Source organism: Arachis hypogaea, chromosome 16 (assembly GCF_003086295.3).
Source record: "Arachis hypogaea cultivar Tifrunner chromosome 16, arahy.Tifrunner.gnm2.J5K5, whole genome shotgun sequence".
In the NCBI taxonomy this organism is placed as follows: Eukaryota; Viridiplantae; Streptophyta; class Magnoliopsida; order Fabales; family Fabaceae; genus Arachis; species Arachis hypogaea.
The window spans coordinates 75,784,007-75,809,868 of NC_092051.1; the positions used below are offsets into that span (position 1 = coordinate 75,784,007).

Here is a 25,862-nt window from a genome sequence, read left to right on the forward strand (position 1 = left end):
AATAAAATTTAGTAATGAAAGTATTATATAATTTAATTTAGGTAATTTCTAATATGAATGAATTATGGTTTATTTTATTAGTTTGAACCTTTAGAGATTAATTTATTAGGAATGATTAAATAGATTTTTATAAATACTTTAAGTTTAAGTAATTTTATTATAATTAGATATTTTGTAAATTGAAATTAAAGTTTCAGTGATAGAAAAATAATAAAAAGTTATATCATTTAATTTAACTAATTAGTATTGAGTTTAAACTGTATTTTATAAAAATGTTATTAATATGTTTATTTTATAATTTAAATTAGAAATAATTAATTTCACTTAGCAATATGTTGATAAATAATGTTCTTATATATTTTTAATAGAGTATATTTAATTTTAAAATTACTCTACTCTTCAATTTTATCAAAATATCTATTCATATCTATCTATATTCTTTTATAAAATCCTAATTTTAACCCTAATATCACAAATTCCTAATTTATAACCTAAATTCCCAAATCTACAATCAGAAAGGGAAAGAAAGGGCACGGGGAGCTTAAGCGGGGAAAACAGAAGGGAAGAAAGAAGGAAACGGAGAGCAGAGGGAGAGGGTGACGGAACAGAGAAGAAGAGGGAGAAGTGGATCGTCATCGGGGAGGGAGGAGACTGCTGCCGTCGTGAGCCATCACTGCGCGCTGCCGTCGAGTACACGGACCAGAGGGAGACGCGAGCAGTGACTGAGAGGAAGCTCCGTCCTCGTCGCCGTTCCATAGTCGCTGTTGAAGCCAACCTCGTTGTCGTCAAATCGTCGCTGCTGAACCGCTGCTGTGCCGCCATCAAGTCTGAGTTGAGGAAAGGAGACGTGGAGTCGGCGTCGCCCAGAGAGAAACGCGAATGGCGAGGCGAAGCAGAACGCATGGTGGGAAGGCTTTCCTTGCCACTGCCGCCGCCGGAATCATGAACCAAGGTGGAGGAGAAGGCCGTCTTCCCCGTTGCTGCTATAATCGTCCCTCCTGCTGCCGGTTCTTCCTTGTTCTGTTATTCCTTTCTAATTCTTGTAAGACATTCTTGTTCTGAACCTCCACTTGACGTTCTTGTTTATTCCGCTGCCATTTTATTAGCCTTACTCTTGTTCCAATTTAATTTAGCCCCTGTTCCACCCCTGAATTTCCAGAATTATTACTCTACCCAATATGAATTCATTGTTTTGCTCACTGTCGTGGCCAACTCGCATTGCTGCTGTCCTGTCAAAGCTGTTGTGAGTGTTGCTAACATCGGCGGATAAGGGATGAAGGAGCTGCTGCATTTTGGGTGCAGCCCAACCAGTCATCACGCCACAATTCCGTCTTCGGTTTTGGTTTCTATGAAATTCGACATTGAGGTAGGGGGTTTAAAACGATTTCAATTTAAGAATGTCTACAAGGTTTATTGAATAACTGCAAATAGATTTAATAGCTGTGAGTAATTGATTGATTATGTAATTATTGAATTATGGCTGAAATTGTGATTGGAATGGTTGAGATTGTGATTTGGAATTGTTGATTTGTGATATTGATTGATTATGTGGATTGGGAATTGCTTGATGACTAATTGTTGAGAATTTCTGAATTTTAATGGGTTATGTTGGATTTGTTGCCGTTGAGTTGTTATTTGGTATATTGTAATGTTAATGAACTTGGTTGGTGGTTGATTTGGAATTGGTTTTGAGGGGTTTTGAAGGGTTGGATTTTGAATACTAAATAGATTGCTGAAAAACTGATTTTTGAAATTAAAAGGTGACTTTGAAAGTGAATCAGTTATTCAACGATAATCGAAATGATATAATAGCAAAGGCTGAGTAAAGTATAATAAAAGTTGTTGTTGGGACTCAATTTTGAGAAGTTTGAATTAATTATAGAACTAGTTATGATTTTTCAAAGTTAAAATGTAAAACTTGATTTTCTGCATTATTTTTAAAGGAAGCCGGAAACTTTGAAAACTATAACTATTTCTGTGATTATCGGAATTGTGTGAGACCAAGTCCGGATTGAGCTTGGGGATATAGGGAACTGGACTGCTGAATTTGAGACTTTTTCACTAAGTTTATGATTTATGGTGAATTTTTGAATCATGGATGTCAAAACTGGTTTTTCTGCAGAATTTTTAACGCAGCAGCAACTTGATTCCTCTATTGGAAATTCTGCGGTTTGAATTTTGAAATAGAACCAATTTTAAATAAAACTTTATTCCTATTATTTTAATGCCGTAAAGTTTCAGAACAATTGGACTTGTAGTTTTAAAGATATGAATTTTTGAAGGATGATGCATTATGCAGAAAAAGCCAGATTCTGTTTTCTTAAATTAGTAACTTTGGGAGTTTATAACTTTTGATCCTGGATAGATATTGAGATGCAACTAATTGGAGGTGAAAATTAAGTATGTTTAGTATATGTGATTTAAATTTCAGGATTTTCCATGTTTTAATAAGTGAGTTATGGGACTTGGAAGAGGTTGTGTTCAATGATTTGTAAAACAGAATTCTGCAGAAAACTACCTAACTTCCAAGCTATGTAACTCCTTCATTAAAAATGGTATGACCCTGGAACCAATTGAGAAAGAAATTTGGATGAGTTATGTTTAACCACATTAATTTTGAAGGTAGTTGGATTTAATTTGGATTTTATATGAAATTTCAAATGTTGTATGGTGCTGCTGTCTTCTGGTTTTAAAACACTGCAGAACAGTCACGGTTTTGCTTATATTCCCGAAGCTATATTCAGCGAAAAATTATGATTTTTAATTTAATAGAAAGCTTAATCCGAGACGGTCGCATGGATATAAAGTTTACGCAATTCCAAATTCATTTGATATTTTAAAAACAAAATGGAAATCAGGCTGCCAAGTTGTGTTGGTAATTATTTTGGATATGGAATTTAAGAAATAGATTTTCTATTATCAAATATTTTTGAGAATATATTGCTGTGACAAATGCTGAAAGAGGCTGATGAATTGTTGAGAAAGAAGGAACCTGTAAGGGTGGATAAGTCCTATTTTTTAAAGGAGATTATGTCCAAATTTTTATAAAAAATATAAGGACTTAATCAAAATAAATATTCAAGGCTTATTTAATAATAATAACTTCAATGATTCTTTTAAGAAAAGAATATTTGATCTACGAGATTGTTGGCAAGGGCGTGGGTCTAGTCCCGCTTGCGAATTTGCAATTATGAAAGAAAAAGGAAAGAGTAAAGTACTTATTGTATGATTATCTGTTGCTTGAGGCAACCCAAGAGATATTATTTGTTTGTTTGTTGCTTGAAGCAACCCAAGAGATGTTTGTTTATTGCTTGCGGTAACCCAAGAGATATTATATATATATATATATATATATATATATATATATATATATATATATATATATATATATATACATATATATATATATATATATATATGTATATATATATATATATATATATTTGTTGCTTAATGCAACCCAAGAGATATTATTTATTTGTTTGTTGCTTAATGCAACCCAAGATATGTTTGTTTATTTATCTGTTGCCCAGAGGCAACCCAAGAGTAATTTTCCGTTCCCAAGAGTATATATTTCCTGCGAGTAGAAAGCAGAGGCTGTCTCAATAGAGCTGCTAATAATTATATGCGCATTTATTTGAACGGAAAATCGTATCCGGAAAATCGTGAACTCGTGACCGGATAAATGTCGGAAGGTGCTAACCGACACATGAGCTCATGGCCTGTACTAGGACTAGACATTCATCATATGCATCTATGTGATATTGTTTGGGTGTGCATATTGTAATTGGTTTGCCTAAATGAATAATTCTGTTAACTGTTAATTGCTATATTTGATATAATTGCTCTTGATTGTGTTTGAACCTCATTACTTGTGTTTGAAATTGATTGGCTGGATTGTGGTGAATTGGGTGTTGGTTGAATTGCTTGGGCTTGAGGCCATGACTGGTTTGTGTTGGAAGTCTAGTTCTGTATAAAGTATCTGACTGGTTCAGCGTAGACTTAATGAACCTATGCTTGGAGTAGGATGATCATTTATACCGCGTAGGTAACTTCTTTTATGTTATGGTCAAGTAAGGTATGAAAAATCAAACTGGTTCAGCATACACTTAATGAACCTATGACTGGGACAGGGTGGACATTCATACAGTCTAGGAAACTTTTAAAAGTTTTAGAAGAAAAATATGGATTTAGGATATTGAGTAATTAACTAATGCTTTTAAAGAAAGTTAGTTTCCTTTCAGATGTCTATGAATGCAGTTAACTATTTGCGCTTTATTCTTTACTTTCACGGCATTCTCGACCTCTACTGAGAACATGTGGTTTGGTTCTCACCCCCAAATTTTCCACCCTTTAAGCGACAGGTTTGAAGACGCAATTTGAAGCTGCGAGCGATCAATAGGCTTTCTTTATGGTTTTAATTGCTTTCATAGAGTTCCCTCGCTCTTGTCCTTTGAGATTTTATTTTACATAGAGGGGTAGGTTTAGTATATTGTATTTGAGTTTTATTTGGTCTCTTTTGTATAAGAATTATTATCAATAATATTTATGTGATTATTATTATTTGTGAATGTTTGAATTATGACTTTAATGAATAAAAAAAAAAACAAAATTTTCTGGCATTTTCTTAAAACTGAAACGCGAACTCGATACAAATGCTCGATAATTAAGTAGTTAATACTAGAGAAGGTTACGTAATGTTCTTTATAGTGGAAATACTCTGACTTAAGCAAGGTATTTTGCTGGACGGGACGTTACAACTTCTACCTGCCTACCCTGCAGTCTGTCTTTGTCTGTCAGAAGCAAGTCCCCATTACAGAAGAGGCCATTCAAAAAACTTTAGGTCTTTCCCCTATTCCAGAAGGATTGGACGCCTTTCAAGAAGCAGCACTCAAGCGCCAGATGTACCAATTTGACTGGGAAGCTATTCTCAGAGTTATCACACTACCTGGCAGCCGTTGAATCTATGGATAACATCGTACCCGCCCTAAGGGAATATTGGCTTCAGCACTTACCTTGGAGGCTCGCGTATGGGCACAGATCATGTCCCATTACGTCTTTCCGAGCACTCACAATTCCTTCTTCACTGCGGACATGGCCGTTCTACTATGGTGCATCCTTACAGACCAGCCTCTGAATCTACCAAGACATATCTGGAATGCCATGGGACACGTACAAATCGCGGGCAACTTACCTTTTCCCGCCTTGATATCAGATCTTGTCTCAGCAGCCGGAGTCTCCTATAGAGCTGGGGACACCAAAGCCATGCTTCTACGGGATGATCAGTATGTCCCTAACGGGAAATACCTCAGACCTCCAGCAACCACTACAAGCCTTCCTACTGCACTGGTTGAAGATATCCCTTCTTCAACACCACCAGCACCTACAACAGACGCACTGCTCCAGCAGATAATCGAAAGGTTGGATCGGCAAGAACAGAAAGCGAAGTTAAGAGAGCGCCGTAACGAGCGCCGATTCAAACACCTTAAGGAGCTACTCAAGGGACACTTCAAGGACTCAGACACCCCGGACTCCACCACCTTTACCAGCACAGGGAGCCATGATGGTCCCGACTGTGGAGATACTGTCACCAGCCCACCCCTGTTCCTGACAAATGGCACCGAGGACGGTGCAAAGCCTTAAGTGTGGGGAGGTCGGTCAGTACCTGACTTTCGGAGGTAATTTCTCTTCACTAGCACCAATAAATTAGGATATTTTAGTCAGATTTTCTTGCTTTTATAGAATAGGATAAATTGCATAGTAATAGGTTAGTTGCATGCATGTTCTACTTGATTATAAAGACAATAAGTTTCTTCTAAGACTCTATCTTTGGAACAAAATTTCACTAATTTAAAAAAAAAATTTATGATAAATCTGCTTGAAGTTGTATTTGGAACATGATTTTTGAGCTAAAGAACACACAACGTGTGAAGATTTGAGCCTTTATGCATGGTTACATTATTTAACCATAAATATTTTATTCTTGTGTGTTTACTTCTCTATGATTGTAATCTATATTTTGTTTCATCCTATATGTCCAATATTTATTATATTTGTATGCTTGCATATGATTGAGGCCATTTTTTTGTTCAAACTCACTTATCCAAATTAAGCCTACCCTTTTCAATTACCTTTGTTAACCACTTTGAGCCTTTAAATCCCGTTTGTTCTATATTTCACCACATTACTAGCCTTAAGCGGAAAAACAATTGTATATCTCAAATTGAATCTTTGGTTAACTTAAGATAGAATTGTGTGTGCTAGTTAAATATGGGAAATTGTGGGAACAAAAGTTATTAAGGGAATGTGTCATGATAATACAATGGGAATTTGGATACCTACTCATGTGAAACTATAAGAATTAAAAATCTATGTGCATTGATAAGCTATGTTTATTTTTATGTCTAAAAAAAAATATCAATAAATAAATAAGGGGACAAAATCAGCCCAATGCTGAATTAAGAATTCAAAGATCAATGCACATATGATAAAATTAAAATAAAAAGTTGATACATGAGTATGGAATGAAAAAGGGAATTGTGGGTAGCTAGGTATGAATTCTAAGGTTACATTAAATATATATAGGTTGGGTTAAAGCTTGGGTTAATTAAAGATTTAATTTATAAGCTCACTTAACCATATATGTATCCCTACCCCTACCTTGGCCCCATTACAATCTTGAAAAGACCTCATGATGTTTGCATTGTTATATTAACTGTTGTTGATTGGTTAGGAGAAAAACAAAAGTTAGAGAGCATGATTAGAGAAGGATAGAGTGATTACCCTATACACTAGAGAGATTAGAGCATACATACATCATCAGTGAGGGTTCAATGCTTGAATTTTCATGTTCCCTGCTTTCATGAGCTATCTTCTTGCACCTTTATCTGTCTTACTGTATAATGATAGAATTAGTGGAATTTGATTTGTAATTGTTTTGAAGAGCTTATTTACTTTTGATCAAGTGGGCAAGAATCATATAGTTGCATTCATATATATAGGATTGCATTACATTGCAGGAGTTTCTACATGTTCATACTTATTTATTTTATCTCCTTCAACTAAGCATGAGGATATGCTAATGTTTAAGTGTGGGGAGGTTGATAAACCACTATTTTATGGTTTATATTGTGTTTAATTGTGTGGTTTTATCATGATCCTTACCCACTTATTCATTAAAATAGCATGCATTTATATTTCCTTCCTGAAATTATTACATGATTGAAAACTGCTTCCTAGAGACTTTTAATTATACATTTTACTTCTCCTTTATTCCATTCGATGCCGTGATCTGTGTGTTAAGCGTTTCAGGCTTTATAGGGCATGAATGAGTTGGAGATTGGAAAGGAAGCTAGCAAAAATGGAAGGAACACAAAAAATTGAGGAGACAACCAGCGAGAAGTGACGCGGCCGCATGGCTCACGCGACCGCGCGGAAGAGGAAAAATCGCAGTGATGTGGCCGCATGGCTCACGCGACCGCGCGAAATGGAAAAGCACAAGCGACGCAGAGGCATGGATGACGCGACCGCACGGCATGTAACAGCGTGAATGACGAGTCCGCATAAGCGACGCGATCGCGTGACGTGCGCGATCTGCATAATCTGCAGAATTCTCTGGGGGCAATTTTGGACCCTATTTTGACCCAGTTTTCGGCCCAGAACAGCAGACTAGAGCCAGAGAACATGCAGAAACCAAGAACAACATTCATTCTACACCGTTTTAGTTTTAGATCTAGTTTTTATTCCTCCCGTAGGTTTTCTCTCTGCATATTCATAGTTCTTAGGATTTTAATTTTCTCTTGCTTTTTGGCATTCTAGTTCATTTTCTTTACTTGGCTTCACTCTTCCATGTTCTTTGCTTTGTTTAATTTTACCATTGGAATATTTTTAGGATTATTTAATACAAGGATCACTTTTATTTTTAATTGACTATTTTGATTTTTATTTACAATGTCTTTCTTTAATTCCTTTTTATATGCTATGAATTTTACATTCACAATGAGCGAGTAGTTCCCTAACTTGATGGGGAATTGATTGAAAGGAACCCTTGAGTTGGAAGGCTTGAAAGAAAAATTGTAATTAGGTTTATGGTTGGATTGCCTTCTCGTCACTAACACCAATCCCTTTTAATTAAGTGGATTGCAACTTGTGAACAGACGTAAGGACTCCAACTTGTTTGACTTTCCCTTACCTAGTAAAGGATAACTAAACAGGACAACCTTTAATTGTCAATTAATCCTGAGAGCATTCCAACAATAATAGGGATTCCAACTAATCAATTCCCAGTCCCTTTTAATTAAGTGGATTGCAACTTGTGAACAGACGTAGGGACTCCAACTTGTTTGACTTTCCCTTACCTAGTAAAGGATAACTAAACAGGACAACCTTTAATTGTCAATTAATCCTGAGAGCATTCCAACAATAATGGGGATTCCAACTAATCAATTCCCAGTCAAGGCGTTTATTTACATTATTCAAATTCACGAATTTAATTTCCTGTTTACTCAACTCAAACCTTTTTGAAAACATCTGATTAATAAAATAGCACACTTTTCTACAACTCGTTGGGAGACGACCTGGGACTCATACTCCAGTATTTTAATTTCAATCTTTTGTGACACCTTTCTAAATTGAAAGGCAGATTTCTGGCGAGTTAAGAACTATACTTGCAACGTATATAAATTAACAATTTTTAATTCGCCAATTTCTGCCCGCATCATGCATCAACATAAAAGTAGAGAATTAGATGAATTAAATGCTAAACTAGAGAGAGGAAAGGTAGAAGAAGAAGAATTGCAAAAGAAAAAGTAAATCAAAGCATAAAATTAACCTAGATCTAAGAATTCCTAATCTAGATCTAACCTACTCCTAATTCTAGAGAGAAGAGAGAGCTTCTCTTTCTAGAAACTAACTAAAGCATGTGAAAACTAAAATAAAACTAAACTGATGACTAGATGTCCCATCCCTCTTCAATCCTTGGGTTAAGTAACATCAGAAATGGGTTGGATTGGGCCCACAAGGCTTTAGAATTCGCTGGCCACTAATTTACTTTTAATGAATCACGTGCAAATCGGCGCGTACGTGTACATGCCACATACGCGCCCCTTAAACGTGATGCAACTGTGGCGAATCTTATATCATTTGGAAGCCCCGGATGTTAGCTTTCTAACGCCACTGAAACTGCATCATTTGGACCTCTGTAGCTCAAGTTATGGTCAATTAAGTGCGAAGAAGTCGGCTTGACAACTTTTGCAATTCCTTCATTTCTTCATGAGTTCTCCTTTTTTACATGCTTTTCCTTCATTCCCTTGATCCAATCTTTGCCTCCTAAATCTGAAATCACTTAACAAACATATCAAGGCATCTAATGGAATCAAGGTGAATTAAATTTAGCTATTCTAAGTCCTAAAAAGCATGTGTTCACTCTTAAGCATAATTAAAGGAGAATTTACAAAACCATGCTATTTCATTGAATAAATGTGGGTAAAAAGTGATAAAATCCCTTAAATGAAGCATAAGATAAACCCTAAATATGGGGTTTATCACAAAGCAAAATGAAAGCTTAATCAAGATGCATTAAAGGCACGTGCATATTCCCAAGGAAGTAGCCCCCTCGAGGAATAAAGCGCAACGATAAAAGAGGCAAAAACAAAAAACGCTTCGTATTTAAACTTAGCATAAAACTCACCAACAGAAGTACAGCTTGGACCAAGGTTGTCGAACATGACTCCCGTTAGGGATCAAAGCTGGAAAGCACGACCTCAAGGGAAGATCGAAGCTCAAGCAGGGGCACTGTTCATACCATGGGTCGAGCTATGAGAGCTAGGCTGGATGAAGGTAAAAATGACCGACCTCTTATAAAGGTTGGTTGCCACCGACCTCTCCCCAAAGAGCTCGGCCAAGTTGCTATAAGGGCCCAAGCAGGGCCAAAGTAGAAGATCACAACGCACCTAAAAGACGGCTGGCCAAAGATAAGGGGACTCACCTCCAAAGGATAAGATAAGATAACTAACTTATCTTATCTCAAGGGAAGTCACTCCACACTACTATAAATACACTGGAGCACCCAGGTATAACTCATACTCTAATTCTTCACAAAAAACCTGCCTAAAGCACGTGCTAACTTAAGCATCAGAGTCTCTTGCAGGTACCACCACCCTCCGGTGATCAGAGATCAGCAGCACTATCAAATCCAGCAAGTCGGAGACGACAGCTCCAGCCACAACAGCAGATCTGATCCAAGGTACAAGAACGGGCCGAAAAGTATATCAACATGGAGGAGAACTCCCGATTAGGAGAAATCTCTAAAGCCGGATTCTTCTACCCACCTCGGGATAAGGATAAAGATTCCAGGAAAAAAGAAGACCAATCCACGGAGAAGCCTAGGAAATACCATAATTACACCCCTCTTCGGGTATCCCTTGTGGATGTCTATCGGGAGATATGCAACCCAGAAAAAATCCCACCTCCTCACCCGATCAAACACAAAAGGGGAGGAAGTTGGACCGAATACTACGAATCCCACAGGATCTACGTGATGCCAGGGCATCTTAGGCTAGTTTCAATAGCCTTTTTCTTTGTTTTTAATAGGTTTTATGCACTTTCTTGAGTTATAAGTAAGCAAATTGGGTAGAAATTCGTGCATACCAAGATTCATCTAATTATGATTAATTTGATGCAATTTCATGAGAATTATACTATAATTACTTGTGTGCTAAGAATGATGAGAATTCTCATGACTTTAGCAAAGCTTTGATGCATGTATTAGTTGATGATAGGTAAAAGAAAGCATAGAGGAAGGTTGAAGAAGGAGACTGGAAAAAGATGAAGAATACGCAACGTTGGTGGCCAAGTTGGACCACCAAGGTTGCCTCCAACGTTGGAAGAGAGGCAGAGCAAGTCTCTGCATGATTTACTGATGCTCATGTTGGAGGGAGCGTTGGACATCCAACGTTACCCCCAACGTGGTGATAAAAAGTTCAATTCTAGAGCTAAATAAATTTTGAGTGACGTGTACACGTCTACAACGCGTACGCGTGAAAGAGCAAAATTTCTGTATCCACGCGCAAGCGTGAGTCACGCGCACGGGTGGAATCGCAAAATTTACCATCCACGCGTACGCGCGGGTCACGCGTATGCGTCAAAAACGAACGTTGGAGGTCCAACGTTGCCTCAAATGTTGCCTCCAATGTCCGTGACGAGGAGCCCAGAATTTGAAGTTGAAAAACGTGAATCGACGTGCACGCGTCAGTGACGCGTACGCATAGATGGGAAAAAGGGCAATTCACGCGTGAGCGTGGTGCACGCGTACACATGAATCAGCAAAATCACAGGCTTCACACTTAAGCGTGAAGCACGCGTACGCGTGGGTAAGCTGAACGTTGGCCCTCCAACGTTGAGTCAAACGCCAATTACAGCAAAGTATCTGGTTTTTCTGGTTTTCTTCTAAATGGCGTTTGAGTCAACGTTGGCCATCAAACGTTGACTCCAATGTGAAGCATCAAAATTCACAATTCAAACAGATCTCTTCTCAACAGCAAGGTAAACCAATTAGAGCAACTTCAACCCAATTCCATCAAGGCCAAATGCCCAATTCAGAGATTGAAGATCAAGGGAACAAAGTGTATAAATAGCTTAGAATTTAAGTTAGAAAGAACTTTGACTTCACTTTTCACTTACAGTTCATTTTAATTTCTTTCAATTCAGCAATGTATCTTTCAATTTCAATTTCCATTTTGAGAGCTATGAACAACTAAACCCCTTTCATTGGGTTAGGGAGCTCTATTGTAATTCAAGAGATTAATAGTAGTTTTTATCTTCTTCTTCTTTCTTTTCTCTTGATTTTTGTTAGAAAGCTTTCGGTCTTAATTCAATTGGATAGTTGTCTTGAGAGAGAATCTATCTATAATTGGAATTCTTCGGATCCTTGAGAGAGGGATGAAGAATTCATGCTAGAATTGCTTTCTCACATTGTATTAGATTGGGGGTTGGATGGATATAGTGACATGTAATCCTACCAATAATTTGATCTATGAATTTGTGTGGTATAGTCAGTGACCGAACTTCAACTCTTCCCATGAGCAATTAAATCAAGACATTGGGCAATTTTTCATGCTTAGAGAGATTGGTAAGCCAAGACATTGGGATCCAATCATCTAAATTGCCAAGCAATGTCAGTGAATGCATTGATTGAGGAAGAGATGAAAATGATTTGATCCGAATAGTTCAATATCTCCCGAAACCCAACGAATCCCCTATTTCTGATCTTACCCATTCTTTTACATTCTGCTCTTTAATTTCATGCTAATCCCCATTCCCATTTAACTTCTAGCAATTTAAGATTCTGTTATTTAATTTCTTGCAATTTAAGTTTCCCGCCAATTTTACTTTCTGCATTCTCAACCAAATCTGATTTTGCTAAACTAGCACAATTCTCCAATTAACATTGATCAATCTACCAATCCCTGTGGGATTCGAACTTACTCTACTGTGAGTTTTTACTTGACGACGAACTGGTGCACTTGCCGGTAGGAAATTGTTGAGAGACGATTTCCGAGTGAATCAAGTTTATGGCGCCGTTGTCGGAGATTGGTTTTGTATTGACAATTATTAATTGAAGGATAATTAGATTGAGCACTTTTCTTTTCTTTTGAATTTTAATTTTAGTTGTTCATTTTTGTTCTCTGCAATCTTTAGTTGTTTTTCTTTAATTTTACCTTACTTCTTTACTTCCAGCAAGCTAACCCACTAACCATTTGATAAATTGCTCTAACCAAGCTAACTATACTCTGTTTTAGTGGACTCTGCAATTGATGTTTCTTGTACTTGTTCATTATATGATAGGTAGAAGAGAGGCCTCAACCTCATTTGATAGTGAACCAGAAAGAACCTTCCTGAGATTAAGGAGGGAACCAAGAGGAAATAGGGCTGTTGGTGCAGAAGAAGAAGAGGAAGACTTAGATATAGCCATGGAGGATGATATGGAAAACCATCATGAAGGAGAGGTGAATAACCATGCCAGAAGAGGTGGAGCCAACCCTGTTGGACAAGAGAGGAGAGTTCTGGGATCATACATCAATCCAAACCCAGGAAACTGTGGTAGCAGCATTCAAAAGCCAACTGTCAATGCTAATAACTTCAAATTGAAGCCCCAGCTCATAACTCTTGTGCAAAACAACTGTTCTTTCGGAGGAAGTGACCAAGAGGATCCTAATGAGCATCTTACTAAATTCCAAAGGATATGTGACACAGTTAAATCTAATGGTGTTCATCCTGACACCTGTAGATTGCTACTGTTTCCATTTTCTTTGAGGGACAAAGCATCAAAATGGCTAGAATCATTTCCCAAAGAAAGCCTGACAACCTGGGAGGATGTGGTGAATAGATTCTTGACAAGGTTCGACCCCCCACAAAAAGTTAACAGGCTGAGAACTGAAGTGCAGACATTCAGAAAGCAAGATGGTGAGACTATTTATGAAGCCTGGGAGAGATTCAAGGATTTAACAAGGAAATGCCCCCCTAATATGTTTAATGAGTGGGTGCAACTTCATATCTTCTATGAAGGGCTGAATTGTGAATCAAAGAAAGCTGTAGACCACTCATCTGGAGGTTCCCTTAACAAGAAGAAGACCATTGAAGAAGCCATTGATGTTATAGAGACAGTGGCTGACAATGAGTATTTTTATGCCTCAGATAAGAGCGACAACAGGGGAGTCTTGGAATTATACCAAATGGATGCAATTCTGGCCCAGAACAAGATGATCATCAAGCAACTGGCTGAATTAACCAAGTAAATGGAGAAGAATCAGGCTACAACTATTCACACTCAACCATCACCTCAAGGAGAGTTGGAGACAGAAGAAGGAGTTAACTGGGAGGAAGCTAATTACCTTGGAAATTCATCCAGGCAAGCTAATGATCCATATTCTAAAACCTATAACTCTGGTTGGAGAAACCACCCAAACTTTAGATGGGAAAACCAACAAAACCAAGGCCAAGACCACAGACCACACAATCAAACCCAATATAACAACTCCACTAACTAAAACTCAAAAACAAAGACCATACCAAACCACACAAAACTCTTATTCACAGCCACCATACCAAAGCCATAATAACCACTCCCAACACCCCAATTTCAACCAACCATCACCACATGAGGATGACAGAATGGCCAAAATAGACGCTATACTTGCAAACCTTTGCAAGGAATTTGAAGACATAAAAAAATTTAAGGAAAAAGTAAGAGGGAGTATGAAAAGCCGAAGAGAGGTTCTTAAAAATCTCAAGTCATAGGTTGGATACCTATTTCAACAAATCCCTAAATCCACTGATAGCTTCCCAAGTGACACTAAGAAGAATCCGATAGGAAGAACGCAAAATGTGAAATGGGAGGAATGTAAAGCAGTAAGCCTAGCAAGTGAGGAGGTTTGGAAAGAGGAAGTTAGCAATCCTACAACACATAATGAAAGAGTTTCAGAAGAAAGGAAAGAAGAGATTGAGCAAAAGACTGATCCTGTCCAAGAGAGAGAATCAAAAGAGAAAAAAACCATGCAACCTTATGTGCCACAAGCACCATTCCCACAAGTCATCTTATGCTAGTTTTACAAGCATTTTTCATTAGTTTCATTAGGTTTTATGCACTTTCTTGCACAATAAGTAAGTAATTGGACTGGATTTTCATGATTATCTTGAATCAATCAGCTATCATTTATTTTACACAAAATCATAGGGTTTATGCTAGAATTAATTAATTTCATGAATGATGCAAAGACCTTGTGAATTTGGTGATACTTTGATTGTTTGTTTGGTTGCTTGTAGGCGAAGAAATGAAGAAAAGGGGGAGACCAATCAAGGGAGCAATATTCAAAGAGCGAACTTGGAGTTCACTAATGCAACGCACCAAGGGGCCACACTCAGCAACGCTTTTAGGCCAGCGTTCACTTTGGAAATGAATGTAGAGTTCACTTTGTGAACGTTTTCGTGGATTACTGGCCAACGAAGGAAGGCGCGCATCAAAGAGGCAAGGGATAGCGTTCAAAATTTGAACGTGGCGTTCACTTTGTGAACTTTATCAAGACTTTCACACTTGGGAGGCTATCAAGACTTACACTAAGGAGCGTTCAATTAATGAACGTAGCGCTCAACCAAGGGAGCACTAGGAGAAGCGCTCAACCAAGGGAGCACTAGGCAATGTTCAACAAGTGAACGTGACATTCACTAAGTGAACGCTAGGCAAGAAGGATTGCGCACGTGAGGAAGCATGCAAGCAAAATGAACGTGGAGTTCACAAAGTGAATTGAATGCTCCAATGGGAGGAGACCCAAGCCACAAAATGCACTCTGAGCCAATTAAACCAAGCAAATCCGGATCCACTTCTTCAAGGCCAAATCAAAAGCCCATTCCAATGGCTCAACGACTGAAAATAGAAAGTGTATAAATAGGAGAAATTTTGATTTGAGAAGGACCTTTACTTAATTTTTATTTTACTTTTACTTTTGGCTCTCTGTTAATTTTCTTTTGAATTTGGGGGAATTGGGATCGGATCTGAGTTTACTTTCTGTATTCATTTTATTTCTGCTGTAACTTCTACTCTCTGCTTTTTGGTTTTTGAACTCTGATTGAAGAATTCTCTGAAGTTCTTCATCTTGGAGTTCCATTTCCTTTCTATTTTTTGAATATATGAATTAAAGATCGGATCTCAAATGTTTCTTTCTGATTTACCTTCTTCTACAATTTTTCATTTCTGTTTTGGTTCATCTGCAATTTCTCTTCATTTCATAGTTCTTTAGTTTACTGCACATAAATTTTCCAGTTCAATTTCAATCCCAATACCCAAATCCCTTTTATTCTTCAAGAAATTTACATTACCCAGCAATTTAGATTCAGTAATTTAAGTTTCTTGCACTTTAAGTTTCAGTCATTTACCTTTCTTGCAATTTAAGTTTTAGCTCTTTTAGTATCTTGCTCTTTAAGTTTCTGCAATTTACTTCTTCTGTACTTTACTTTTCTGCAATTTACTTCTTCTCCACTTTACTTTTCTGCAAATTTACTTTCTGCACTTTAACTTTCTGTAATTCACTTTCTGTTAATCAAAATTTCACTCAAATCACCAACTATTTGGTTAACTAAATTCATCACCTAACTAAAGTTGCTCAATCCATCAATCCCTGTGGGATCGACCTCACTCTTGTGAGTTATAACTACTTGATGCGACCCGGTTCACTTGCCGGTGAGTTTGTGTGGAATCAATTTTCCCTCATTAAGTTTTTGGTGTCGTTGTCGGGGATTGATTTAGATTGATAATGATTAAGTAGGGTGATAATCTAGATTAAGCATTTTCTTTTTATTTTTACGAAGCACACTAATTGTTTGAGTTTTTGTTTAAGCTAACCATAACATCACTCTAGCAGTAGAGTAAATTCTCTCTGGTTTCTGGTTTTGTGTGTATGACAGAAGCAAGGAGAGAGATCTCCACCACTTGTGACCTTGACGAGAGAACCCTCCGAATACCAAGAAGAGAAGCAAGAGGAAAGGGGATTATTGGTGAAGAGGACTCAGAAGGGGAAAATCAAGTGATGGAAGATAACATCCCAAATCACCCTGATGGTATGGCCAACAATAATGGCCAGCCTCAGAGAAGAGTTTTAGCTTCATACACTATCCCCAACCCAAGGAATTGTGGGAGTAGTATCCTAACACCCAATGTCCATGCCAATAACTTTGAACTCAAGCCTCAATTGATTACCCTGGTTTAAAATAATTGTCAGTATGGAGGAAGTGCTGCTGAAGATCCAAACCAACATCTTTCTGTATTTTTAAGAATCTGTGACACTGTCAAAACCAAAGGAGTCAACCCTGACATCTATAAATTCTTGCTATTTCCATTTTCACTGAGAGACAAAGCCACACATTGGTTAGAAGCCTTCCCTAAAGAGAGCATCACCAGCTAGGATAATTTGGTTAGCAAATTTCTAGCCAAATTTTATCCACCCCAAAGAGTCATTAAGCTGAAAACTGATGTGCAAACCTTCAGACAGCAAGAAGGAAAATCACTATATGAAGCATGGGAGAGGTATAAAGATCTAATTAGAAGGTGTCCGGAAGAAATGTTCAGTGAATGGGTGGAGTTGTAGAATTTCTATGAAAGCTTGTCCTTAACTTCAAGGAAAGCTTTGGATTATTCCTCAGGAGGATCTTTACAAATGATGAAAACTGCTCAAGAGGCACATGATCTCATAGACATGGTGGCCAACAATGAGTATTTCTACTCTTCTGAAAAGCAAGCAGCTCCAAAGAAAGGTGTATTTGAGCTTGAAGAAGTTGATACCATCTTGGCTCAGAACAAACTCATGCACTAGCAACTCCAACAGCAAATTGAAATAATGTCAAAGAGGATGGATGGATTACAACTTGCAGCAGTGAGCACAACCAACCAACCACCAGTGGTGTGGGGACAGCAGGAGGAAAACTATGAAGAGCAGCAGCAAGAGCAAGTGTAGTACATACACAACCAAGGTTTTGGATCAAATGACTTCCATAGAGACACTTATAACTCATCTTGGTGAAACCACCCCAATTTGAAATGGGGAGAGAACCAAAACCAACATCCTTGGCAAAGAAACTCAAACCAAAACAACTTCAGAAACACAAACCATTAAAACCATCAAAACACTAATCAAAATCCATACAGAAAACCACAAAATAATCAACCCCAACCCAACTACTATCCACCCAACAACCCATCCACTAATCAAAATAACTATCATCCACCCTTAACATTCCATAATCAACCACAACTACCCCAAGAATCTCAAAGGATCTCCAACTTGGAGATGATGATGGAAAAGATGATCAAGCATCAAGAATTGGCCAACAAAAACCATGAAGCTTCACTGCGGAATCTAGGAGAGGCAAATTGGCCAATTGTCCAAGCAAACAGTGGCTGAAAGAGCGCCCAATGCACTGCCAAGTGATACCATTCCCAACCCCAAGAATGAATGCAAAGCCATCCAATTAAGGAGTGGAAGAACCTTGGTAAATGATAAATAAATTAACAAGAGGCCAGCTGAGAATGATATTGGCAGCAAGAAGCAAGTAGAGGAAAAAGACAAGCAAGACCAAGAGAAGCTCAAGGAGAAAGAGGAACAGCCACAATCTTCAAAGAAGGAAAAGCAAATCATGGAGGAGCAATCACAAGAACAGAGGAAGATGGTGAAGCCTTACACACCTCCTCTACCACATCCTCAAAGATTTCAGAAGGAGAGCAAGGATCAACGGTTCCCAAAGTTCCTAGAAGTTTTTAAGAAGCAGAAAATTAATATCCCACTTGCTGAAGCTCTAGAACAAATGCCTCTATATGCAAAATTTCTCAAAGAGCTCATCAATAAGAAAAGGAGCTGGAATGAGAAGGAGACAGTAATATTGACCCAAGAATGCAGTGCTGTCATCCAAAGAGGTCTTCCACCAAAGCTCAAAGATCCAGGAAGCTTCATTCTATCTTGCACTATAGGCAACAGAACATTCAACAAAGCCCTCTGTGATCTAGGAGCCAGCATTAACTTGATGCCTCTCTCATTAATGAAGCAGCTTGCAATAGAGGAACTCAGGCCAAATAGAATGTCACGTCAAATGAAAGACAGATCGCTCAAAATACCTAATGGAGTTGTGGAGAATTTGTTAGTGAAAGTAGGAGAATTCATATTTCCTGCTGACTTTGTCATTTTGGACATGGAGGAAGAAGGACACAACTCAATCATCTTGGGGAGGCCCTTTCTAGCCACATCAAGGGCTATAATTGATGTAGAGAAAGGAGAAATGACACTCAGAGTGCATGATGAAAAGATAATCATCAATGTCTTTAAAGCCATGAGATATCCCCCTGAGAAAGAAGAGCATATGAGAGTATAAATGGTGGAAGAAATAGAGAAGGGGTTACTTGAGACCAAAACCCAGGAGGAACAAGAAGTGGAAACAGAAGTGGAACAAGATTTCTTAGAAAAGGAAGTGGTAGAAATTTCCTCTGAAGGTAAGACAGAGGAGAAGCCAAAATAAGAGTTAAAGCTCTCCCCCCTTATCTCAAGTATGTATTTCTTGGGAAAGCAGAGGCCTTGCCAATAATCATAAATTCTTCTATGAACATAGAAGAAGAAACAAAGCTGATTGAAGTGTTGAAAGCTCACAAGACAGCCTTGGGTTGGACGATTGATGATATCAAGGGCATAAGCCCTACCATCTGTATGCACAAAATTCTATTGGAGGAAGATTCAAGGCCTGTAGTTCAACCCCAAAGAAGGCTTAACCCAACTATGAAGGAGGTGGTTCAAAAAGAAGTGATGAAGCTATGGAATGCTGGGATAATCTTTCCAATCTCTGATAGCTCATGGGTGAGTCCGGTTTAAGTTGTACCAAAGAAAGGAGGAATGACAGTCATTTCGAATGAGAAGAATTAGTTAATTCCCACCAGGATAGTTACCGGGTGGAGGATGTGCATAGATTATAGAAGACTGAATGATGCTACAAGGAAAGATCATTTTCCTCTCCCATTCATCGACCAGATGCTGGAAAGATTGGCTGGCCATGCCTATTACTGCTTCCTGGATGGGTATTATGGGTATAATCAAATAGTGGTGGATCCCAAGGATCAAGAAAAGACTTCCTTCACCTGCCTATTTGGAGTCTTTGCTTACAGAAGGATGCCCTTTGGGCTATGCAATGCCCCTATAACTTTTCAATGGTGTATGCTTTCTATATTTACTGACATGGTGGAAAAATTTTTAGAAGTCTTCATAGATGATTTTTTTGTCTTTGGCAATTCATTTGACACCTGCTTGCATCATTTAACTCTTGTTTTGAAAAGATGCCAAGAAACTAATCTGGTATTGAATTGGGAGAAATGCCATTTCATGGTTCCTGAAGGGATAGTTCTTGGGCATAAGGTTTCAAGTAAAGGTATAGAAGTTGACAAAGCAAAAATAGAAATCATTGAAAAGCTTCCTATACCTGTTAATGTGAAAGCAATGAGATGTTTTCTTGGACATGCTGGTTTTTACAGGAGATTCATCAAAGATTTTTCAAAAATAGCAAACCCACTAAGCAATTTGCTAGTGATTGATAATCCTTTCATCTTTGATGACAATTGCAAGCATGCCTTTGAATTGCCTTTTGAACTTATGTGTGATGCAAGTGACTTTGCAATTGGTGCTGTATTGAGGCAGAAGAAAGACAAACTGCATCATGTTATATACTATGCTAGCAAGGTGTTGAATGAAGCACAGAAAAATTATACCACCATTGAGAAAGAGCTCTTGGCAATTGTATATGAATTTGATAAATGTAGACAATACTTGATTAGTTCAAAGGTTATAGTATATACTGATCATGCTGCTCTCAAGTTTCTCATGTCTAAACAGGATTCAAAGCCAAGGCTAATTAGGTGGGTGTTGCTACTACAAGAATTTGACATTAAAGTGAAAGATAGAAAAGGGAATGAGAATCAAGTGGCAGACCATTTGTCAAGACTATCACAAGAAGCTAACCAAGCTCCACATTCAGTGAACGAAAGCTTTCCAGATGAACACCTTTTGCAAATCCAACACGCTCCCTGGTTTGCAGACTTTGCAAACTACAAGGTTGGAGGGAAGATTTCCCAAGAATTCACCAAGCAACAAGTAAAGAAGCTGCTCAATAAGGCCAGGAAATTCTTATGGGATGAACCATTCTTATTTAGGAGGTGTCCAGATGGAATGATTAGGAAATGTGTTCCTGAAAGTGAGATGAAAGACATACTATGCCATTGCCATGGTTAAGCTTATGGTGGACATTTTGGGCCAGAAAGAACAGCAGCCAAAGTACTTCAAAGCGGATTTTATTGGCCAACCATATTCAAGGATGCTAGAGAGTTCGTTCATCAATGCAATGAGTGCCAAAGACCTAGAGGATTAACAAGAAGGAATGGGATACTTCAAAACTACATCTTGGAGGTAGAACTCTTTGATCTTTGGGGCATAGATTTTATGGGCCCTTTTCCACCTTCATATTCTTTCAAATACATACTTGTGGTAGTAGAGTATGTCTCAAAGTGGGTGGAAGGCATGGCAACAACCAACTGTGATGCACAAATTGTCCTTCAATTCCTTAAGAAGCACATTTTACTAGATATGGAGTACCTAAGGGTCTTGTCAGTGATGGTGGTAGTCATTTTTGCAACAAATAGATGGAGAAACTACTTCACAAATACAGGGTGATGCATAAAGTGGCCACACCATATCACCCACAGACCAATGGCCAAGTAGAGCTTGCAAATAGGGAGTTGAAGAGGATTTTGGAGAAAACAATGAGGAACACAAGAAAGGATTGGGCCAGAAAATTAGAAGATACTCTATAGGCATATAGAACAGCATTCAAAACTCCTATTAGAAAGTCTCCTTTTCAGTTGTTATATGGCAAATCTTGTCACCTTCCTGTAGAGCTTGAGCATAAAGCTTTCTGGGCCACTAAACTTCTCAACCTTGATTCTCAGGCAGCAAGAGAGAAGAGGCTATTACAATTAAATGAGTTGGATGAGTTTAGACTAGAAGCCTATGAAAAAGCTAAGATATACAAGGAAAAAGCTAAGAGGTGGCTGATGAACGTAAATATTCTTATGCCGGTTAGAAACTAGTGATGAATCCGATCGTGAGTATAGTCTAACCAACACACAAATACCGTATCAAACAATTCTAATATCTATGACTGAGAGTATTGATCCCAGGTTGTTCTCCCTAGGAATTGCTTTAGAGTGTGCATCATTGATTAGGAAAGCTTTTATGGTTTTGAGAATTGGTACAAGAATTCAAACTAGCAAGGCAATCAATAATTAATTGAAATAAAAGCCTTAGCCAAGGGTAAGCATTGGAAGTTCCATCATTATGGTCTCCTTCAATTATGATAAGAATTAATTGTTGCTTCACTTAGTTAACCCCCTAACAATGGAGGAAAGTCAAATGAGAGTAACTAACTTGAGTCACAAGTCCTAGTCTCATCCTAGGGAAGTCTAGCTTTAGTGCACTCCAAGTCAATTAGCAATTCTCAACTCATAATCTATAATTGATATCAACTATTTAAGTGTCTCTAATAACTCAACCCCTAAGCCAAGTGAGAGAAATCTGCTCCATAGCTAAGGTTGTCATTATCCCAAATAATTGGTAGGAAATTATAGAAAACATGATGTAATTAAAAGAAGAGAATTGAATCAAAGCTATCTAATCCAAACAATCATCAACAATCACACAATTGAATGAAACCTCAATTCATTAATCCAAATTCAATGTAACAAAATGAACCAAACCTAGATCTAAGGAATTAAATCAAAAGAACATTAATTAAGAGTAGAAGAAGAGTAGATCTACACTTGTAGCAAAACAAAAAGTCAATTATCAATGGATCTCACCAAGAATTTTGATAAACCCCGATTTCGTGATTTATCTTGTGCTTATTTTAGCGGATTTTGTCACTTTTTCTCATATTTATTCAATGAAATAGCATGATTTTGTAATTCCCCCCTTGGATGGAAGAAATGAGGAGAAAAGCATACACAAAGGGAGAATGCCTGGAGAAACAAGGATTGGGATTTCACCAAAGGACGCGCACGCGCACCAGGCGCGCACGCGCAGAAGCGATTTCACCAAAGGATGCGCACGCGTACATATCGCGTCTGCGCGGATTGAGAATTTGACATCGACGCGCACGCGCACATGATGCGCACGCGCCGAAATCCTCACGTGGCCCACTTGAAGGCAAAATGCTGGGGGCGATTTCTGAGCTGCCCAGGCCCAAATTCAACTTGTTTCTGAGTGTATTTCATGCAAAATTGAAGTCCAAGCAAAAGGGGGAGCAATTAGTTTTAGCCAACATGAGCCTTTAGTTAGTTTTCTAGAGAGAGAAGCTCCCTCTTCTCTCTAGAATTAGGTTAGGATTAGGTTAGATTATTTCAATTTCATGTTTGAATGCTAGGTTTCATCTTGTTCTTTGATAATTTCTCAATTCTACATCTTGACCCTCTTAGTTTTTTTATTCCAATTCCTCATTTTGCTCTCTTTTGTGATGATGACTCATGTTGGATTTGTTTACCTTTAATGCAATTTGATGTTGATATTTCCCTACTTGATGAATTGAGTTGTGATCTCACTTTTCTTGCAATCAATAGTGATAGACTTTGATATTCTTGCATTTTATGATGTTGATTCTTATTGCACTCCAAGTGTTCGATGAAATGTTCTCTTTAGTTCTTGAGTAGTTTTATCAACTCTTGGCCTAAGCCAAGGGACTTGAGTGATCTTGAGTTTTTGGACGTAATGGATTTGGTAATTTGAGAACCCTGTGTGATCAATTTGAAGCTCATTGACGCTAACCCACTACTAAGCTAATTAGTAGATAGGTTAGGACTTATGGGTGGATGTGATTAGGCCTAGTTGACATACTTCCGGTCTAGGAGTAAATGTTACGTACTTAAGGCTTCGAGAAGTAGACTTAATGGGTTGGCCTTTCATAATTATCAATAGTCGGTTTGTTAACTGGGATGGTGACCTCATGTACCCAAGTCTTAGCCAAGAGTTCCTTATTTTGCTTTCTTTATTTACTCGCTCAATTTACTTTCTTGCCATCTCATAAACAAAACCCCTTTCTTTTTACCCCATTATAGCCAATACACATGCACTCCATTGCATCTTAGGGAGACGACCCGGAGTCCAAATACTTCGGTTAATTTTTATTTGGGGTTTGTTATTCGTGACAACTCACTCAAATTTATTTTTGCATGAACGGACTCTTGTTTGGTTTAGAAACTATACTTTACAACGAGAACTCATTCATTTGTGAATTCTAAACCATCAAAAGTTTGTTCGTCAAAATGGCGCCGTTGCCGGGGATGCTCAATGGTGCTATGTTATTGGTTATTGTACATATTGTGAATAGCTTGAACTTTGGTTTGTTTGTCAGTTTTTACTAGTTAGGATTTTATTTTCTTTATTTCTTATTGCCTTTTGTCTTTATTTTCTATTTCATTATGAATTCTCACCCTTTTGGCTATGAGTGTAGTTCAAACTATATTGTAGGAGATGGAAGCTCCAATGAGGATATGCATCAAGGATTTGGAAATCAAGGATTGGAGGAACTTCAAGCTTATGAACAACCTTCATGGCAACAACCTCCTACGAACTCCTATGGGTATAATTCTGATCTTAATGTGTACCAGTCCAATGTGTGTGATGACCTTTATTGTGGTTGTTAACCACAATCATCATATGCATGTGACCCCATTCCCCAATATAGCTACGCATCATACTCGCAAGCCTCAAACCAATATTCCACTCTACATGACCATAATTCATGCATACCATATCAACCACTGTTCGAATCATATATAGAACAACCACCATTCCAATACCAATATTCCCAAGAACCACAAATTCCACATACACCACCTTAAGAACTCCACAAATATGAACCACCTTTCGATTACAACAATCTTCTCTTAACCGATGAACCCTGTCTTTTAACACCACCACCTCCCAACGAAGCCTTCATATCAGAACTGAGAGACCTTGAATCTCGCATCTTGAGGCGACAAGAGGAGGATGAAACTAAGTTTAAGGAGCTAAGAGTAAAGATAGCTAGCATGGTAGAGACTGTGAATCACTTAACATCTCACCTAAGTTCATGCACTTTGAGTACCCCCATCGTTGAATGTGGAGAGACAAGCAATAAGTTTAATGAGTATGTGAATTTAAAGCTCCATGGTGAGGAAGGAGAATTGAAGCAAGAAGGACAACAAGAGGAGAAGATAGAGATTAGTGCACAAAAGGAAGTAGTGGATGGATGTTTAGGATACGTTGAGCACATAAAGGAATCTCGAATCAAAGAACTCTCTTCCAAGAAGCTTGGAGGGGATGTTGCAGAAAATAGTAATGTTACGGAAGTAAACAAAAAGTTGGAGGAAATTGGTCAAGAAGTGGGTTTCATCACTAGTGATTTTTTGCCCATGTTGATTAACCCCCTTGACGATCTTGTTGAACCTTTCCCCAGTGGATTAGGAAGCAAGGTTGAGGAAGACTTGAACGCTCCAAGGCCTACTGAAGATGAAGAACTGGGAGAAGTATTCCAAGCAACAAACGCTCCTATTTATGATGATTCCGAATCAACATGTGATCCTTTCGAGTTTGAAGAGTCCTTCCTCAAATTGTCTAGATTCGATGATGAGGTAGATTTTACCTTGCCTCCTATCTATGATGAGAGTGATGGGGAAGAAATAGAAGAAATTGGTGAAGAAGGATGTAAACTTGAGGAAGCTTGGCATGATGAGGAATTTGAAGAACCTCGCCAAGTGGTGGAAACCTTTAGAAGAAGATGGACGGGAGTAGAACATGCTTTATCAAGATCTTTGGGAACCCGTCCACCTAATTCGTCATCCAATCCTCCGCTTGAGTGGGTAAAACTTCTAACTCTCAGCTTTATTATCCTACTTGAGTATGGTTTGCTCGAAACGGATGGCCAACATAGGGCGCTTTGTGGAATTAAGCGAAAGAGGAGGATGTTTAGTGGTTGGCGTTCTAAATCTAGGCTCATTATGGTGGGAAGCTCGAAATTGGAGAGCATGGATTGGTGTAATGCTCAAGTAAATGGGTCTAGGAGAGTAGTTTGGTGCTTCCATGAGAATTCTACTTTCTCGTCACCCGGACAAAGCCAAGGCAATCAAATAGAAGATGGGTGCGAGGACAAGATATGGGATCCTGGATTATCCTATCATAGTCAATTTTGGGAGCTCACGCCTTGGAAAGGACCTCACCAAAGCTTAAGGAAGAAAGTTGGAACATCTGACAACCGAT

The 25,862-nt window shown here is 38.2% G+C and overlaps 1 long non-coding RNA gene and 1 other non-coding gene across 3 annotated transcripts; one reads left to right on the plus strand and one right to left on the minus strand.

Moving 5' to 3' along the window:
- Positions 1-486: 486 nt before the first annotated feature.
- LOC140180343 (uncharacterized) lies at positions 487-4,563 on the plus strand. 2 transcript variants are annotated; one of them, XR_011874334.1, is made up of 3 exons: positions 487-1,042; positions 1,160-1,366; positions 4,359-4,563. It is a non-coding gene; the product is annotated as an uncharacterized lncRNA (long non-coding RNA). The 2 variants fall into 2 exon arrangements; XR_011874333.1 differs by having other exon boundaries at positions 487-1,366.
- An 8,858-nt stretch (positions 4,564-13,421) lies between these two features.
- Positions 13,422-13,529, minus strand: LOC112760327 (small nucleolar RNA R71). Its single transcript, XR_003180773.1, has one exon. It is a non-coding gene; the product is annotated as a small nucleolar RNA R71 (small nucleolar RNA).
- Between the last annotated feature and the right edge of the window lie 12,333 nt (positions 13,530-25,862).